Here is a 20,928-nt window from a genome sequence, read left to right on the forward strand (position 1 = left end):
CCTGTACAGATAGAGCAAGATCAATACTGCACAGTTTAATTCTGCTTGAATGCAGAGTCAATAAAGTACAACATGATAGACAAAGGGGAGGACATAAAGAAATGCAGAGAATAAGAATGAAGACACCAAATTAATCAGCTGATGGACAGAGGTAGTACTCGAGCAATATGGGATTTTTTAATAAACCGTGTCAATATCTGTGATTCTCGACCACAGCCACCATCTTTGAATTGCAAATAGCTTAGTGAATAAGCTGCAGTTTTATATGTACACATTTGCATATGTTCATTTACATGAGACTCTAGTCAAATCAGTCTTATAAAAGCGGTAATTTTTTACATGGAGCAGGTCACCACATGAGGGGCACCATTTTTAGATCACATGACGAGCTGAATATTTCTATAAACCTCCTGTTATTGGACACCATTGCTAATGAATATGAATAGCATTTTAGCAGAAAACTTTTGTTTTTGGGTGAAACCGCTTAGTGTCAGTATATCTCCGAATTGGCTGCCATATTGGCCTGAACATACAAAAGTGCAGATGCAGTAAAGATTCCACCATCCTAAGATCAAATGTGAACCCAAGTGCTCTTGAATCCTTTCATTACTCTTAGAAAAATGACCTCATGCTGGAATGTTTCTGTCCGGAATGCTATGTGGCTAAAGCAAAGCAGACAGAGATAAAACCACACTATCAAGTGCATGGAATGCAAAGTGAACAGTAGCAGGAGATAAGGGTGTTATTTTTTTCCTGTGTATTTCATCACGTATGCAGACGCAACAAAGTGTGGCTGTGTGTGTGTGTGTAGTATGTGTGAAAGCATACAAGACACATTCCGTGGTATTTTTGGAGCTCACATGCAAGATAATTAGAGACTAGTGCATCACGTCATGCTGTAAGTGGTGGGCTGTGACATGTGCCATGCTCTGTGTATGTGTGTACTCATACATGTGTTTTCACAGTGTAAATTGGGTTGTTTTCAGTGTATACTATGCCACAATCTAAATGAGGTAAACTAGGCAACCCAGCTACCAATAAAGAGGCATAAATGTTTCTTTAGATAAAGTTTAGCTTATTTAAACTTGTCATTCAGCAGATAAATTAATACAAAATTAAATCCTTACAGTAAAAAGTCACCAGCATGTTGATTTTGGAAGCTAGTATGCTAGTTTCCCTTTCCAAGCCCTTGAACTATCTTAACCAGGAAAACATTTATGGTATTTTATCTTCACAAATAGACCAGGCTGTTTAAAGTTTTACTGGTGAACAGCATGTCTATGTCAGTCAGAGAGCTACTGTAGACTAACATTAACCATCCATGACAAGGTATTTAGAAATGTATATAAGCTGTTTTTTCAGTATGGTAAAGCATTGTTCAAGGGCTAAGGATTATGAGGTTCTTTCAATATATTTACATTGGGTAGTCATATAGCAGATGCGTTTATCCAAAGCAAATTTCAAACAATGAAAAATAGAAGCAATGACAAGCAACTTACATGGAATTGAAAATTAAAACATTTGCTTTATCAACCCAGATTCTTAAACAAGGTCACTATCGTAACGTTAATTAGTTAACATTGTCAATGAAAAATATTTATAAAGCCTTTATTTGTCATGGCCGGTGGCTGTAATGAAGCACACAACTAATGCCGAGTTCAGACTGCATGATTTTAGCCCCGATTTTGGCTCGCCGACAGGTTTTGAGAAATCGCAGACAAATGCCCGAAATCACAGGCAAATCGGTGCTCGTTCACGCGAGTGACAATCACGCAGTGTGAATGAGCAAAGACGCGATCTGAGAGAATCGCCGACGAGTCACCGACGCCCATGAGATATTTGGCATGCTAAATATCTGGACCTGTCGGCGATTCACAATCCTGCTGTGTGAAAAGTGTTCTGACTGAAAACTACATCGGCGATGACCGACAGCCAATGAGAGAGCAAGATGTTCAGGGAGGAGTTATAGACCAGAATATCAGTATTTTAATAGATAGGCCTATATTTACAATTATATCAAACAGAAACAAAGCACAAACATTTGCATGAGCAGCAGCAACAGCAGGAAATTTGCAAAATTATTTATTTACCCCCAACTCTCTTTGCAAAACACAGTCCTTGCTCCCCTTGTCTTCCCAACCATTTCCTCCTGCATAAACTGTTTATTTTTCTCATTTTCGCTGCAAATCAGCGCACAGACAATTTGGATCGCAATCTTCTTTGAGGCTATCATTTTTAATAACAAATTCAGTGTCGCGCGAGAACTCCGGTCTCACGCATGCTGATCTTCCGTTATTTCCTTATCACTTCTCGCGTTTGTTTGGTTGTGAAATGTAATTTGCGGACCAGGAAGAAGTTGTCGGCGATTCTTTCTTTTGTAAAGACATGCAGTGTGAAACCTCCTGTCGCCGATCCATTGTGCAGTGTGAACACAGCAGCAACTGAATGTTACCCCAGATAGTCATGCAGTGTGAAAACAACAGTGACCCGATTATTTTGAAATTCGTGCAGTCTGAACTCGGCATATGGAGCTATTCAAACAAAGGAGCTGATTAGTAAATTAACGAGACACACCTGAACAGAATACTCAAATCAATCAGAACCATAGAAACAAACTGGCAGGGAATGGAGAAAAAAATAACTAATTAACAAACTAGAAGCAATGACAAGCTGGAACATGACAAGGAGACTGAATTAAGTGGAAATTTAAATAATAAACATGACAAAAACAAAATCAAAATGTGACAGTACACCCCCCCCCCCCCCCCCCCCCCCAAGGGTGTGGGTACGAGGGTACAAGGGTGGGCGCCCGTCCGCCCGCCTGCCTTGGAGGCTGACGAGGGGTGGCTTAGGCTGGAGAGGAAGTACAGGGAGTACAATACCTGGGAGGCACCGGTAACTCAGGGAACCAGGGAGGTGCCCGTAGCTCAAGGAGCCAGGGAGGTGCCAGAAGTTCAGGGATCCCGGGAGGGGCCAGCTTCACTGGGACCCAGGGAGGTGCCGGCACTGCTGGAGCGGACTCTGGAGTGGACTCAGGGACTGAAACAGACTCTGGACTGGACTCAGAGACTGGAGCTGACTCTGGAGTGGACTCAGGGACTGGAGCGGACTCTGGAGTGGACTCAGGGACTGGAGCGGGCTCTGGAGTGGACTCAGGGACTGGAGCGGACTCTGGAATTTGCTCAGGGGCAGGTGTAGATCTGTGTGTGGCCCAGACACACATAAATGGTAGAGCCATTATGGACAGTGCAGTGCTCTCTTGTTTGAGCTCTAGGATTTCCCTCACTGGAACGGACTTGGGAATTTCTCTCACTAGAACGGACTCAGGAATCTCACACACTGGAACAGGTTCGGGGATTTCTCTCATTGGAAGCATTGTGACCTGTTGCGCTGGAAATGCTGTAATCCTTGAAGCAGAATTTTTTCTCACTGGAAAGGACTCAGGAACATTACTAACTAATTTTCGAAATTTTCTCACTGGAATTGATTCAGGAATTTTTATCACCAGAGTGGACTCAGGAAGATTACTCACTGAAAGCATTTGACCATTTGTATTATCAATGCTGCAATCCTTGGACCTGGAGACACTGTGACTATTTGTATTGGCAGTGCTTCTAAATCCATCTGAAATGGTCTTGCATTCTGTCACAGTCGGTGGCTGCAATGAACGAAGCGCACGACAAAGGAGATATTCAAAATAAATCGTTAATCCAAGAATCAAAACAATAAAAAGGAGAATAACTCTGAAGAAACACAACCATGATCACACTGACTTAAAACAACAACACCACAACACAAGAAACAGACTCAAACAGAGGGCTTAAATACATGAGCACAAACAAAAGAGCTGATGTGTACATTAACGAGACACCTGAATAGATCAATCAGAAACCATAGAAACAAACAGCAGGGAATGGAACTAAACCAATTAACAAACAAGAAAGAATGGCCAACTAGAACATGACAAGGAGACTGAATCAAACAGAAATATAAACAATACACATGACAAAAACAGACTTAAAACGTGACATTATTAATGTTAACAAAGATTAATTGTTTCCCCTGTTTTGTGTTTAAGGCCTTTTATTATTATTTTATATTATTATTTTATTATTATTATTATTATTATTATTATTATTATTATTATTATTATTATATTTGTATTTGTATTTTCTGTCCCCATTGTTTCAGTGCTTCACTTCTTGTGTTTATGTTGTGTTCACATCATGTTGTAATTGCTTTAATTGTGAAATCTCAACTTGTAAAAAGAGATCATGTCCTCGTAGAGCTCCTAATTACAGCTTGTAAGATGGGAATTGTACCACCTCACGGATGCCGGTTAATTTAGGTATTGATAGTGTTGCCATAGAAATGCATAATTCCCAGTGCATTCCCAATTCCCATCTGCCTGCACATAAACAGCTCTGAATAGAACGTCACATGTTGTCATTTAGAGAATATGATGGTTATTGTAGTTCTAGACTAAATGTGAGAGTGCATTTACTCGTCTCACTTGCACAAAAAAAGATTCAGTATTCCTAAAAATGAATAAAACCAGTGATATCCAAACTCAGAATACTATATGCAAACCTCCAATAACTAAATATGTTAAATAAAACAGACATTTTTTATGCATTTAATCTCACTTTATTGACCAATGTACTTGCTTCTGTGATTCGATAATTCAGTTACACCATGAGCAAAGATTAATAAAGATTTCTTTTTTATTTATTGGTAAAGGAAGTGTTAAACTCTCTTTTCCTGCATCCTATTCTTCTGTTCTCCAGAACAGCACCAGCTGAAAGGTTTGTTTGAGCGGCGCCCTCTACTGAAAACACATGAATCTGCATTTCCCTCAGCCTGAGGATTATTATTTCACTTTTGGTGTGAAAGGGTCTTTACATGTGGCCAAAAATATAACATTTTATGTTATAAAAAAACAAGCCCAGTCGAGGTAGATAAAAAGTAACGCAAAAGTAACATAATGCATTACTTTTCTAAAAAAGTAACTAAGTAACACAATTAGTTACTTTTTAAGGGAGTAACGCAATATTGTAATGCATTACTTTTCAAAGTAACTTTCCCCAACCCTGGTGATTACCTGTCCCTGTCGGTCATTGTTTTCACATCCATCCAGTAAAACTGTTGCATTTGGACTTCCGGTTTAACGTCTGACATGTGAGGTCGTAGGATCGGAAGCTCTGCAAACTAATTGTTATATTTACTTTCTATTTAAGTTACCCACTTAACTTACGCATCACAGCTGTTAAATTGTTTTGTGCGATATTTCTTAGCTTTGCGCCTTAATGTCAAAAGCTCCGCGGCAGAAAAAGACTGATTCGGCGAGCTCTAACGGATCAGCAGAGTTAGCAAAAGATGAAACTAGAATAACGGAGGGTGCTACAATAATGTCAGCGATTAAGTCTTTAGAAGCTGGATTTTACCAAAAGTTTGACGCGCATGCAGCGGAATTTCGGAAAGATATATCATCCCTGAGAGAAGAAGTACATAATTCACTAACGGCGGTAACTTTCAGAAGTGAAAGCGCACGAGGATAGACTAACTAGTCTGGAAAATGCTACTTCAGAGTGGACGACTAGACGGTGGGCCGAGGGGAGATTTTGTGTTTTCAGATGATCTGTGGGGATGGATAACCCAGTTTTTTATATATAACCACTACACTTTTCAACAAAGCAAATAAAAATTGTTGCCACTCACATACTTTGCACATTACTATAATATCGGTAACTTTCTCCAGGTTATTTTCCCGGCGAATAGAGCAGACGGCTACGTGTGGGGTCCGACATGCTTGACGTATTTGTTGACTTCATCCAATAGCGTGTGTGGGAAAGTGTCGGTGTTGGTGACGCGTTTGTCAACACACTGGCGCACTGATATGAAGTTGCTGTCTGACTCTGTGCACATCTTTTCGAGAAGTGATTTTAGCCCAGGAAAGATTGAACTTGTTAACTCATTTTGCCCACTTATGCTACATACAGTATTCAGTTTGACACAAAATGTGAATGTAGAGGCAACGTTATGCATTCTCACTGTTTTTATTTTATGTAACCATCTTTTGTCATACGATGTCCTGTCATTTCGTTGTAATCTTTGATAAATATACCATTCTGTTTTCACAAATTTGATCCATGGTATTGCTTGGAAACACAACATCATACAAACCATAGACAGCAGGATACAACGTTAAAATAGCCTAAATATAAAGTTATGAAACTTTACTTTGCCCTCAGCCAAAACGATTTGCAAGGAACAAATTATAGATTAATGAGACCAAAGATCACCCGTTAGATATACACAAGACGAATTATATATCATGTTTAACCACTAGACATCATAGCCAGCGGCAAACGTCAGAAGCACTAGCCGAGGTAAGGCTGTTCCAGGTGGGGTACATGAGCGATGGGGGATCTCTCACTCCGAAAACGTCAGATCAAAATGTTAAATAGGCTCTATCTTTATGAATAAACTATAGATTTGAGCTTTAGACAACTACATTGTCAACTGAAAAACTATTAAAACTACATTTCTTGACACAATAACAGTAGTATTTTGCGATTTCTAATTATATAATGGCCAAATACAACCAGAAAGAAATGTTCAGTCTTGCTTGTGAAAGGTAATTCCTCGAGACCTGTTTTCAATTGTGTGGTGATTTGTACAGCCCCAAGTAGCACACGAAACACATTTTTCTCAATTCCCGGTGTGAAAGTTATGGGAAAGTGGCCCTCCGCAAATTGACGGCACCGTTGATGTACGCTCCAGCGGAGAAATTTATTAAATCGGTGTTTCAGTGGAAAGACCTCGAATGCAGAGAAAGTCTTATAGCAGAAGAGGCAGTACAGGCATACAAGTTACAAAGCCAGGAACCTACAAACCAGTTAGTCAAACCAGCTAACATTGGCTACCACAGGGATTGCTACAGCCATTTCACAAATATCACGAAGATGGAACGAGCAAAAAGGAGAAGAGAGAAGGCAGTATTAGTTGAAGAAACTGCAAATGAAGGTTGGTATTATATTGTATAGACAGGAGGTGCAGTAAAAGACATACAGTGCAGTATTATATTGTATAGACAGGTGGCGCAGTATATTGCAGTGCAGTATTATATTGTATAGATAAGGGGCGCAGTATAAGGCATTTGGTACAGTAGTATACATCTAAGAAAGTAGTATGTTTTACAGTAATATAAATTAAATATAAATGTGCCATGTATTAGCAGTAGCCTTATAAGAGCATAATAGGGAAGAGTCTCTCCTTCTCCATATCCAAGACAGGGACTTGGTGGCTAGTGAAGCACGGTATCACTTCACCTGCTATCGAGATTATACCCGGTACCTGACCACAAAAAAATGAGAGAACAAAACAAACATATATGAAAATGGATACAAGCACTTCTGCAATACAGTCATTGAGGGGAGGCTTTTAAAACACCGCAAAGTGCTTCAACTGTCAAAGCTGAATTTGCTATTAAAAAAAAACTGTGGAAGAAACAGAGGGAGTGAACATTTAGAGTTAAAATGAAGGATGCATTAATCTAGGCTACTAGTAATGTCGTAGCTTTGGTTCAGAGCTGTGACCTAACGTTAGACATGCTAGCTACTGCTAGTTAGCCAGCTGAAACTACCCTACTTAAAACGACACTAACGAGACGCTTACATACTATTGAACAACAGTGTACAAAACAAAAATTTTTCATAGATATCATATTCTAATTAAATGAACACGTACAATGTCATTGTTTTTGTGATTTGTGATTGTGATTTTGTGATTGAAGCATCCCGTATGGTTCCCCAACTTAAATTACAATCAGGAGCCATCACAGCAAACTTTAAAGAAATAAATTCTGAATTCAAAAAGCTTTATATTGACTTATACTCATCAGAATCCCCACCAGATGCTTTCACAATGAACACTTTCTTTAATGGAATTGAATTCACCACTATTAATAAATTTTACCATGACTCCTTGGAGAAGGACATTCAGGTGGAGGAAATTGAAGAATCCATAGCATCCATGAAATCTGGTAAGGCCCCAAGGCCTGACGGATTTCCGTCCGAATTTTATAAAGTATTCTCTAAATTATTAAGCAAAATTTTACTTTCGTTTTTTTCAGAAAGTCTTCAGAATGGTTATTTGCCTGCGGGTCTCTACCAAAAGACTATTTCTCTGCTTTTAAAGAAAGACAAGAATCCACTTGAATGTGGTTCATATCGTCCCATCTCTTTGTTAAATTGTGACTATAGATCTTAGCAAAACACTTATCTATCCGTCTGGAAAACTCTATGGGTCAAATAATCTCACATGACCAAACTGGATTTATTCGGGATAGACATTCTTTTTCTAATATTAGGCGCCTTTTTAATATATTGTATTCTTCCCAATCTAACAATCCAGAGGTGGTTCTGTCACTCGACGCTGAAAAGGCATTTGACCGTGTTGAATGGAATTATCTTTTTCAGATTTTAGGAAAATTCGGATTTGGCCCTACATTTGTCTCTTGGATCAAAATTTTATATGCGGCCCCTAAAGCTTCTGTACGTACTAATAATGTTCTTTCAGAATATTTCGAATTACAACGGGGCACAAGACAGTGTTGTCCTCTTTCCCCATTGCTATTTGAAATAGCCATTGAACCCCTTGCAATTGCCCTGCGGTCCAGTGCACAGGTCTCTGGTATTACCCGGGCAGGTATAGTACACAAGGTCTCTTTTTATGCAGACGACCTTCTTCTTTTTTTGTCTAACCCTCTTACTTCAATTCCTCGAGTTTTTTCCATTCTGAATGTCTTTAGTAGTTTTTCTGGATACAAACTAAATTTCTGTAAAAGTGAACTGTTCCCATTGAACTCATCTTCCCTTCAGATTTCATATTCAGATTTTCAATTTAAGGTTGTCAGAAATCGTTTTAAATACCTGGGGATTCAGGTGACTCATAAATACTCTGACCTATTCAAAGCCAATATTAGTCCTCTTTATAATCATGTGAAGTCTCTCTTCATGTCCTGGAAATGTCCCCCTCTTTCTTTGATAGGAAGGGTGAATATCATCAAAATGAATGTACTTCCTAAATTTTTATATCTTTTTCAATGCCTCCCTATTTTTATTCCAAAATCGTTTTTCACAGTTCTGCAACGGAATATTTCTTCTTTCATATGGGATAAGTCAAAACGAATTAATCAAAGTCATCTTATGAAACCAAAGTGTTTGGGTGGCCTGGCTCTGCCAAACTTTCAAACATCTTATTGGGCAGCAAACATTAGGAATCTGTTATGTTGGGTGCAGCAGGATTTGCAATTAAAGAAGTCTCAGTGGGTACTATTGGAATCTGCCTCTTGTACTCCAGCAACTTTGACATCTTTGTTATGTGTACCAAGTCCCTATAAGCATACTACTTTAGTAAAAAAAAAAAAACCTGTTGTTAAACATTCATTAAGGATTTGGTCTCAATTACGTTTGGCGTTGGACCTTAACGACCCTTGTTCTACAGCGCCTGTTTTTTGTAATATATTATTTTCACCCTCTCTAATGGATGGGGCTTTTAATATCTAGAGGGAAAATGGCCTATCTGCAATTGATCAACTATACATAGACAACAATTTTGCATCCTTTACGCAACTCCAAGAAAGATTCGATCTACCCAATTCACATCTATTTAGATACTTTCAGGTACGGAACTTTATTCGTAAGCAGTTTTCAAACTTTCCCTCTCTGCCATCTAAAAATATACTTAATAACATATTAGATCTCCATACTTCTTTGAAGGGGGTTATATCTAAAATATTTACTATAATCAATACAAAACAGTCCCCCTCAATGCGACCACTGAAGGCGCTCTGGGAGGAGGAACTGAATTTGACGCTGGAGGGAAATGTTTGGGATCTGATTGTTGCACGAATACATTCATCATCTATAAATGCTAGGCACACCCTCATTCAATTTAAGGTAGTGGACAGGGTCCATTGGTCCAGAGTTAAACTAAGCAGAATATTCCCAGATCTTGACCCAACCTGCATCCGCTGTTTAACTGGACCAGCTACGTTACCACATTCTTTCTGGTCTTGTCCGAGATTGTCTAATTTTTGGGGGGAAATCTTTGGATGCTTTTCTGTTATTTTTTCTTTAACAATAGACCCCAACCCGTTAACAGTATTATTTGGTATCTTGCCAGAACCTGTTAATCTAAACACATTGCAGGCTGACAGTGACAGTATTATCATGAATTGGAAGGCAACAGCTCCCCCTTCTTATTGCTAATGGGTTTTTGACCTTTTGCATGCTCTTAGGATGGAAAAGATTCAGTTCGCAATGAAACAAAATCCAAAATTATTTCTGAAAGACTGGGGGCCCTTTTTGGAGTACTTTAAAGAGTCAACAACTACATAATTTGTGTTGATTTGCTTTAACCCTTTACATTTTTTTTATTATTATTAAATTTTTTATTACAAAACATAAAATTTAAATTCTTATTTGATTTTATTTGTTTGTTTTTTTGTGTATGTGTGTGTATGTGTGCATATAATTATGTTTGTCTTTTTATTTTCATAATCTGAATCAATGTATGTTACATCACGAGTGTATATGTATCTATATTAATTACACTATATTACATGTTATTGTTACTCTCTGTCAGACCCAAGATGAAGCTAATACATTTTTTTTTTTAAACAAAAAAAACTGTTGCATTTGTCTTCTTTTGCATGGTTCGGATTAGTGTTTTTGCTTGGATTTACATCTGCCTTGTTTTGATGTATGTTTCTTGTTTAGATTTTGGTATTATCCATTACTTTGGATTACTCCTGCTTGGATCTATTTATGTGCTTTCCAAAGTAAACTGCTGCATTTAGAACCTCGACTATCCTCTTCCCTGTCACTGTGTAACAGAACAGCAGACCCATGAAATGTATTATAGCAGCTGTAAGCAGCCACTTGGAGGAGCAATTTTGCGCCATCTATCAAAATGGTTGCCTTTGTTGAGGAGTTTCTAAGGTATCTTTGTTTCTTGGTATGAGGTGACAATAATGGACTGTTTTTGGACTGGGTTGGACTATGACGTCAGCCGACTGATGCAATATGGAGATTCCAGCTTGACCCCTTGCGCAGTACATGGATCTGGCTCTGTAGTTGACACGCCATGGACCTAGAGCACAAACCCACTACCACTACCACCCCATAGTCTCCTCATGTCATGGCCACTACACCAGAGTCCTCAGCCATCTTGGCCCCTGTGAAGCTCAACGAAGGCAGAATCAACTAAGGCTGTCTCTAGGTGTTGGGTACTGGCATCCAAGGTGGGGGACCCTCCGATGATGTCAGCCCGTGCTGCTGTGAAAATGTTGATGGTGGTTCCAAGTTCGGTGGTCTCAGCAATTCTGAGTCCAATGGTCCCAATTCTTCTAAGTCCTGTGGTCTTGGAGATCTTTACACCCTCAGCTGCACTTCCTGTGCTCGCAACCACCATCTTGGGTGTTTGGCCTACACACATTTCCCCTGCTCCTCTCAAGGCGGCGGCGACACAACAGCTCCTCCTGAGGTGGAGTTCCTTCGCTGAACTCTCTGCCTGCCCTCTCACGAACAAGGAGGCTGTTTCTGAACTTTCTGCCTGCCCTGTCATGGCCAAGGAGGTTGTTTTTGAACTCCCTGAGCTCCCAATTACGACCTCTGTTTTGACCCTACAGCTCTGCTCGTTCAGCCGTGGTGGTCTCCAACTTCGTTAACTCTGTTAACTCTGCTGTGGTGATCTCCTGTACCACCCTGGCTGCCTGATCCTTCTGCTCCACTCTGGCTGCCTGATCTTTCTGCTCCACCCTGGCTGCGTGATCCTTCTGATCCACACTGGCTGCCTGATCCTTCTGCTCCACCCTGGCTGCCTGATCCTTCTGCTCCACACTGGGTGCCTGATCCTTCTGCTCCACCCTGGCTGCCTGATCTTTCGGCTCCACACTGGCTGCCTGATCCTTCTGCTCCACCCTGGCTGCCTGATCCTTCTGCTCCACCCTTGCTGCCTGATCCTTCTGCTCCACACTGGCTGCCTGATCCTTCTGCTCCACACTGGCTGCCTGATCCTTCTGCTCCACACTGGCTGCCTGATCCTTCTGCTCCACACTGGCTGCCTGATCCTTCTGCTCCACCCTGGCTGCCTGATCCTTCTGCTCCACACTGGCTGCCTGATCCTTCTGCTCCACACTGGCTGCCTGATCCTTCTGCTCCACACCGGCTCCCTGTCTCCAGTCCCTCTTCCACTTCAAGGGTCTGGCCCTCCATCCCTCCCACTGCTCCGCCTCTGCTATATGCTCTATTATATGGTATTTTCCCTACGTCTTGTCAGGAGTGTTGCTGTATTTCCTGTTTCTAGTGCCATGTTTCTAGTTAGTTGTATTTTTCTCTTTTGATTAGTCTTCTCACTCAAATGCCGGAAACAAACAAACACACTTGCACACAACTCTGTTGTAATCCCTGAAAAACAAACTGCATCCAATGTTCCCCTAACGCTGGGTTCTTTGGGAAGCTGAACAAGGTTATCATTCCTTCACAACTAAAAGCACTCTTCTTTGGTGACATTGTTGATTTTGTGGTCTAAAAACAAAACCTTAGCGCTGCCAATGGCTTCCGTAACCCGAACGAAGCACATTGATGGGCATTGCTCTTCCTCTTGCTCTGGTTGATGTGTGCATGCGCTCTTCCAGGAGAAGTGCCCATACAAGGAATTTTGCCCTTTATGACGTCATACAAGGCCATATTTGATTTTTTTTTTCGAAAAATACTCCATCACACGTGTGTGTGTGTGTGTGTGTGTGTGTGTGTGTGTGTGTGTGTGTGTGTGTGTGTGTGTGTGTGTGTGTGTGTGTGTGTGTGTGTGTGTGTGTATCATATAATATAAATATATCATTATATATGTGTTAACATATTTCAACCAAGTCCTGGCTATCTGCTGAGACTAAACACATACTCATGGTCACTGTCCTAGATACACACATGTACAGTCATATTCTATCGCAAAGGTCAGCTGTGAGTGAAGAGATTTGGATGTATTCGATCTGCAGTAGTCAGAGGTGTTACTGATGTGGGGTATTTGAGACTCAGCCTCTACAGCAGCATAACAGTACAGTGGGACATTTGTGACAGAGCTGAAATCTCGCTGTAAATGCACTCTGTTGTTATTGCTCCTTATGAAATTATTATTATAAGGATTCAATGTTTTCATATTTAAAATATTCTAAAAGGTTAGAATTAAATTGTAAAAACTGACAAGTCCATGCTATTTGCCATAAAATCCATGTGAAGTTAAGATATTACGATAACATGAAAACCTGACAAAGCTGTCCTCCATCTACTATCTTTCAGAATCTCGCCAGACCATGGCTAAATCTATTCTGTGAAAAAAACATCAAACAAATTCATGACAGCATGGTATCCTGCCATAAAGCCCCAAGATTTGCCAAGTCCCAATGAGTGCCAAAACAGCGCAGGTGCAATTTATTATATTATATTATTTAAAATGTATATAAAATATGATATTTATATTTCCAACATTGTAACATCTGTCTAAGAGGGAGATTGACGGCAACTTGTACATTAGTGTGAGGATCAGAGCCACTATATATCAACCAGAGAAAACAGTACTATAACAATAGTTTGGATATTTGTTTAGTATTATTTATGCAAATACATTTTCCAATAAGATAGCATTTTAATAAAATCCAAAACGATAAACATGTTATTTCTTATGCTTTATCACATGTAAAAAGTTAAAAGCACTATTTTGCATGGCAAAAAGGTAATGAGCAAATATGACCATAATGAGAAAAAATACAATGTGATGCATGGTGTAATATTATCTTTCAGACTCCTCTATGTGGCTGTGACATTATAATTATATACTGCAAAAGATGAAACCATACTGTTCTAAATTCTGTAAGATAAACTCTCAAAATGCCACTTAACAGCTGCTCTGAACGCTGTATCCCCATTTCTTTCAGTCCTTGTAATGCACATGTGTTCTGAGGGCAAATATGTAGAGTCTTTAGCTAATTAAGTAAATGCTTTGTGAAGGTTATTTGATTGGTTATGCATTTGAGAGGTTTGTTTGGATTGGTAGGTTTGTGTTTGTGAGTACTGCAGTATGACTTGGTGTTTTAATATGTGGGTCAATCTGTAGGGGAACCCACCATGCTGCCACTGAATAATATATTAGTGTGTGTGTGTGTGTGTGTGTGTGTGTGTGTGTGTGTGTGTGTGTGTGTGTGTGTGTGTGTGTGTGTGTGTGTGTGTGTGTGTGTGTGAGAGAGAGAGAGAGAGAGAGAGAGAGAGAGAGAGAGAGAGAGAGAGAGAGAGAGAGAGAGAGAGAGAGAGAGAGAGCAATCCAGAATGAGCCTTGGTAGAGTTTTGTTTAATGTGTGCAAAAATGTGTAACAAAAAACGTGCTACATGTGGTATCCTCTAAATGAACTGATTTTGACTTATATGGTAATAATGGCACTTTTATAAAAAGTTAAACTTTTTATAGGATGGCATAATTTATGCATATCCACATCATAATAGTGATGTTCTTCTTCTTATTATTTGTTTTTATTTATTTAAGGAATTGATGTCCAGTTTATTATACATATAGAATAAAGATAGTTAAAGTGGGACACTTTCTATTAATTTGTAATTGGCATTGTTTTTAAAAAAAGGTCCAAATGGTCCAAAAGTCCCTCACACAATACTATTTTAATAATAAGAAAAAATAAATACACAAACTTCTTCTTTAACATGCATAGACCCCAAATAACAATTTGGCAGCATTGGCTTGCAAACTGGGACACATTTATATAGTTGTTTTAAATACTGCCATACTTGATTATATATGTAATCAATAAAATGCATAATAATACTAATATTAGATTTACAAAATTAGATTCCATTTATTTTTCCTGGCTGCTGTCCTGGCCTTCTTCCCTTTATTGTCTTTCTTAAAAATTATAATTAGAATAATAACTATTAATAAACATTATTATTAGTATTACTTCTACTAGCTAGCAAGTCTTAAGCATGCATTTACATAACATGTAGTATTATTCCTCTAATATTTGATGGTGAAATACAAATATAATTTATTGCCCCTCTTAAAATTACTTAAATGCAGTCCCAATTTACCAATCAATACCAGTTTGCCAGTTGTTGTCAGTGTCAATGCATCAAAAAAGAAAATATTCATTTGAAAACTATATGTTATATATCACATCCATCATAATATTTTGCTATTTTATTACCTTTGTACAATTTCCCTCAGAAGGCTTTGTCACTGTAAAGTGTTTCCCTGGCCTGCACTCCTGTTCAAATGTGGTATCACGCACTGCCAGAAATTATGTCAGAACCTGTATTCACCCTGTGGAATCTGGTTCATTAAAATACTTTGAAATCAACTCCACTTTCCTGAGGACTAAATTGATGGCAGGTCAAATGGCAGCAATACTAGTCGGAGATGCCTTTCAGTTCTACTCTATACAAACTTTTCATCCAAATTTTGAGACTGATACAACAGTTCAATGCGGTGCTTTTGCCCTTGAGGTGACCTCAGCATCTCACATCACAGTTTGTGCTCCCCTGAGCCCGCGCGCTGATTGAAGTGTTCTGGTTGCCATGACTACTGAGAACCTGTGAGGGACCAATGCGCAGCGCTGCTCTCCATCTCACACACGAGCGCGCGGACTGTGCTATAAAATACCCCTCTTCCCCGAGAAACAAGCGACGATTGGATGATGTCTGGTTAAAGTCTCTATTAAGGACTAGCCCCTTGCGTTCGTGACGTGCTCATACGCGGTCTCAAGCGCAAGCGTCGCATCCTTTTGAGTAAGCAAAACAAATGTGATATTGCGTTTTCATCTCCTCCTCCTCCACCAACACGGAGAAGTGTTTCGTCATGTGTAAAGAGACAGTTTTACCGCAATGCTATTCCAATAGCTCTCCAGCTCCGCACGAGAGCCACTCACCCAAGAGGAAAGGGTGGTGCCGCGCAGTGGCATAGTCCATGCGCGTTCACGCGTTAATCTAGAGTCGGCACAGTGGACAAGAACCGAGCGGAGCAGCTCTGTGCTTTCATTCTGGGTTCATTCTCCCTCTCTCTCGTCTCTGACTTTGATGGACTTACATGCACATGTTAGTGTGTAACTGCGGTGGATGACTCCATATGCGTGTTTATTACTCAGGGTAAGAAACGCTTGTTTCACGGACACACAATGACAGAATCACATAGAATGAACAGAGTTTGATCTCACAGAGGCAAATTTAGAGGTAGATTTAAGAAACAACATTTTAGACGCATAATTAAAAGACAAAGTACAGAAACAACATTTTAGAGACTAACGAGACCGATTTTTGAGGCATGGCATTCCAGAGGCAGGAGAGTCAATTTTCAAAGGCAGATATTAGGAATAGAGGCAGAGCATTTCAGATTCACAATTCAGCTGCACATTCCAGCAGCTCATCAACCTGGAGATTTCAGACCATTATAGAATATTAAATTGAGACTTGTAAAAGAGGCACAGCATGGACCCTTTAATGGAAAAACTATATTTGCTAAGCTGAACTGTTTATGATGTTGATGACCTCAAAACATAATGTACTGCTATCAGATGTTGTAACACTTTCTCATCCTTTTTTATTCTCTGCTGCTTCTCAGTTTGCAGTACATGGCGTTGGTAGCACATCTGCACATTTGGATGTTGCTGTATATCCAGCCTCCGTTTTAGATGTTTTGCTCTGTGATTCTGATGTGTTGTAATAGTTGACCAAACAAGTGTAGTCAGAAGTAATAGAATTGTGTCAGTTTTGTTCTAATTCTAAAATTCCACTTTGGCATGTGAATTGAGTTTGTGTAAAAAGTGAAACTGATTACCCGTAACTCAATCTAGCATGACCTTCCACAACAACAAAGAGCGCTTGTGTCCCAAAATCTATGCCAAGATCCTTTGGCTTAATTGATTAACATAACAATTAAGAGGCTTGTCATTACCAGCTCATTAGTGAGGTCCAGTAAGCGGTGGAGGTAATGACCGATCTGTGTACAGATGATGGTCAAGTGTGTGGCTTTGCATTTTATTATCCGGTGATGGGATTTTTTTTTTTCATAGGAATGAAAAACTTAATTGTCCACAATCATCTGATTCAATCATAATTTTGTGCAATGCAAAATCTGTACACAGCTTGTGTTAGAAAATAGATTTATATATATATTCTATATATTCTAATATACATTTATATACACAGTATATATCTAATAATATAATTGTATATAATAATAATAATTCAATATGTTGTATTTATATTTATATTTAAATGCAAATATTTACTTTAAAAAATATGTAATTTTTGTCACATTTCTAGAATCCTGTTTCCTTTTATAGTAGTATCTACAAATGGTGTATACTGATAAACTCACTGAAAAAGATAGATTAAATGTCTTGTTTAAATGGGGATGTTTCTATAGTCAAATCTGATGAGCTGACTATGGCCCAAGGATAGGATGTTAATGTGTTAAACATAGAGAATGGAGGTGCTTTAATCTCTTGTGAACTAGATCAGTATGATATTGTGTGTAGGATGATGTAATGACAGTAAAGTGATAGGATTTCTTTTCCTTTCTCTTTATCTCTCGATATCTGTATTACACATTAATTTAAATACGGTTCTTGTGGGAGATTAACTATTGCGGGGAAAGGTCACACCAGATCACGCCATTGACCTCACACTGAGAGATGTGTGTGTTCAGCAATGGAATAGTTCCAGAGTTACGCAATCAGTCAAATGTAAAGGTTTTCAATACATTAACTTGATTAATTTATATATAAAGATGCTTAATTGCAACTCTAATCTAGTGTGTACCTTTCTGAAATAGGTAGCACACATGTAACTAAAAGCTTTCAATCACTGCGTTACCAGAATGAAGACAAAAGCAGCAGTTCTGGAGGGAAACCCCTAAAGCAAATAAACCTCTCTCTGAAGTTACTTAACTTAAATTCCTCATCATTCATATTTAATGCAGGATTAATGGCTCATTCTCAAAGTTTATGACCTCAATGTGTGCCATATATAAAACTGTCTTAAATCGGCATTTTCAATGAGAATATAATCTGCAGGAATCTGTAAACCAGAACTTCTGTAACACACACAGACAGACAGACAGACAGACACATGCACCTAGTGTCAGTGTCAAAAAGTTGTGAAGTGCTAAAGAAAGCATCTCTGTGAACCCAACGCTGAGTGTTTGCGTGATGAGATCTGCATGCCTGAAGCCAAGGTGCCTGTGTACATTTGTCTAATGTTACTGGGTAGAGATCCCTAGAATAGTGTCGGATAAAGTGCAGATGACTTTCTAGGCTGAGTAGCATATTGAGAAGCATATTGAGTGGAGGCAAGGGAAATGCTCTGATCACTTTCAGAGAAACCTTGGCCCTGCCTACCGATAATGATGGATATTGACTCTTATGAGCTTTCTCATGCAAGGTTTTTGAATGCATTTTACATGAGCCATATTTATTTATCTGGCTGATAACTTTTACTTAAGATAGATTTAATCAATTTAAATTTCATTATTATTTAATAATATATTAACATTGTATTTTTTATTTTAAATTGTATTATTTTAATTTAAACTAAAATACACAAGATTTAAACTAAATATAAATCAACATATTGCTGCATAAACTACACAATACATACATTTTAGGTGTAATTTTGCTGCCCCATGCAGATGATGCACTTAGCATCTGAAGAGTACTTGTAGATCTATGGTGATTTTAAGTGCTGCTACTTTAAACTATGATGCTTTTGGGAAACAGGCCATAAAAAACTAAGATGATTTTATGGTTTGTACTACACTTACAGTGATTTTTAACAGTGTGGTCAGAGCATTCTAAGTTTTGTTTAGAGTTTTGTTTGTACATTCCATTTATCATCTCCAGATAATCTAGTGCTGCCATATACAGGGCAAATACAGCAATAGCAGTGACTGCTGTATCGACCCACAGACAGGGCTCAACATAAAAAAAAATCTCCACTGGCCCCCAGGGCCAGTAGATCAGAGTTTTGCTGGCCCCTTCTATATTTTTACTGGCCCTGAAGGAAATATAAGGAAAAGACCTTTTCCATTAAACTGTATTTATTGTATACTTTAGTATTAATTTTTCTTGTCCCCTCACAATGACAGTAAACTAATTATTACTTGAGTGATGATTAACGTTACATAGGCCTATTTTCACTTCAAAATGGCGAAATTAGACAAAAGTATATTAGTTTGTCTGATTATTTTTGTCATTCGTTTAACATTTATCACTTAAAAAATCTGTCAATGAAGAAAAAATGAAGAACGTGCTGAATCTGATTCTATAACAAGACTGAAGCGAACACGAATTATGCATTTTGCATAACGGCTCGGTCGGCTTTTGTTGGACATTTCCGGCAAACGAAAGAGTACATGCCCTCATCGCCTTTCTCCACCCAGGTGTACTGTGTTTTCCATGACACTAGGAATTAGAGCTGGGCGATATGGCCAAAAAAAAAATCATATCTCGGTATTTTTTGGTTAATTGGCGATATACGATATATACTGTATATTCGGTAGCCTACTTTCTACGTTTCTATTTGGATAAAGAAAATCTGCATTTATTAAAAAATATATATATATTTCACATCCTGCTCAATGATATCCAAACAATGTTGATATTGAAGGATAAACAAATATAGGGAATGTAATGTAGGCTATGCAATATATTATGTGCAAAAGGTGGTTAAAATCACATTACATTTTAACATTGTAACATTACAATCTAAAAACAAAAATATTGCTTTTGTTTTTAAAATGACTAAAGGCTAAACTAAAAATGAAAATAAAAACAAAAGCACAAACAAGTTAGGCCTATATTAGTTTGCATTTGATTACCCCATTATAATGGTCACTTTCATAAAAACATACTTGTAGATTTAAAATTCCACATATGGCACATGTATTGTCTCCAACAACAAATATTTTAGCAATATGTTTATCATAGTTAGAATTATTGCGCTACTATTCTATATTGTGCTCGTCTGTTTGGCGCGCATGCCCGCGGCGGCGCTCGTTAACGGAAGCTTGAATATTAGCGGAGATTCACTTGCAGAAGCTCGTCCTCTCCTGAGGCCGTGTGTCCACCAAAGCGTTTTTTCACGCAGCTGGCGTAAAATTCCAATTGTTTTCAATGGGAGCGCCGCGTTTTTTAAACGCCATGAGCGTAACGAGGCGCTGAGCGAGTATTTAACGCTCAAGCGCTGAGCGCCCGGCGCTTTTTAATGGTCGCCGAGAGTTGAAAAATGTTCAACTTTGGGTAAAACGCTGCGCTCATCACTGTCAATTTTTACTCAGCCGTCCAATCACAGTGGAGGAGGGGCGGGACAAATACCACACGACCAACTGTCACAACATTCTTTCTGTACAACGACGTCAACCAGCAGAGCTAACCGAACAAAGTGGATGAAAAATAAATTTTTAGTATGAAACAAAATTATCTGCGAAATCAGTTACGAGTAAACTGGGCTGCGGATATTCTGTATCATAGCAACGAATCGTCTCAACTGAAAAAACGCAGCGCTGCCAAAACGCTCTCAAGCGCCCACAGCTAGGCGTTTTCAGCAGAGCGTCCAGCGTTTTCAGCCGGCTAAAAACGCTTTGGTGGATACACGGCCTGACAGTGGAAATGACATAATTTGTTTGACTTTCTAACATTTAAAGATGGAGAATATACCTGTGAAATGTAAGTTAAGCACGGAGGAAAGCACCACGTCTCAAACGCATTAAACAGCGCAAGTATTAAATCTGTCAGTCAGCAACAGTATCAGAGTATCTGACAATGCAAGCTGCTTTAAACTTGTTAACTAACGTTATATCTTACCAGCT

The 20,928-nt window shown here is 38.9% G+C and overlaps 1 protein-coding gene across 18 annotated transcripts in view; it reads left to right on the forward strand.

The window, feature by feature from the left end:
• Positions 1 to 20,928, forward strand: part of sorbs2a (sorbin and SH3 domain containing 2a) — a 107,950-nt gene that overhangs the window by 26,542 nt on the left and 60,480 nt on the right. For 16 of the 18 annotated variants that reach the window (XM_077204974.1, XM_077204977.1, XM_077204978.1 and 13 more), the window contains exon 1: positions 13,320 to 16,208. The exons of the other annotated variants lie outside the window; for them this stretch is intronic. The gene's annotated coding sequence lies outside the window, so the exon portion shown is untranslated. Of the gene's footprint in view, positions 1 to 13,319; positions 16,209 to 20,928 lie in introns of those variants that run through there. 18 annotated transcript variants of the gene reach the window in all.

This window comes from Siphateles boraxobius, unplaced genomic scaffold, assembly GCF_051911475.1.
Source record: "Siphateles boraxobius isolate OS27281-9 unplaced genomic scaffold, OSU_SipBor_1 53, whole genome shotgun sequence".
In the NCBI taxonomy this organism is placed as follows: Eukaryota; Metazoa; Chordata; class Actinopteri; order Cypriniformes; family Leuciscidae; genus Siphateles; species Siphateles boraxobius.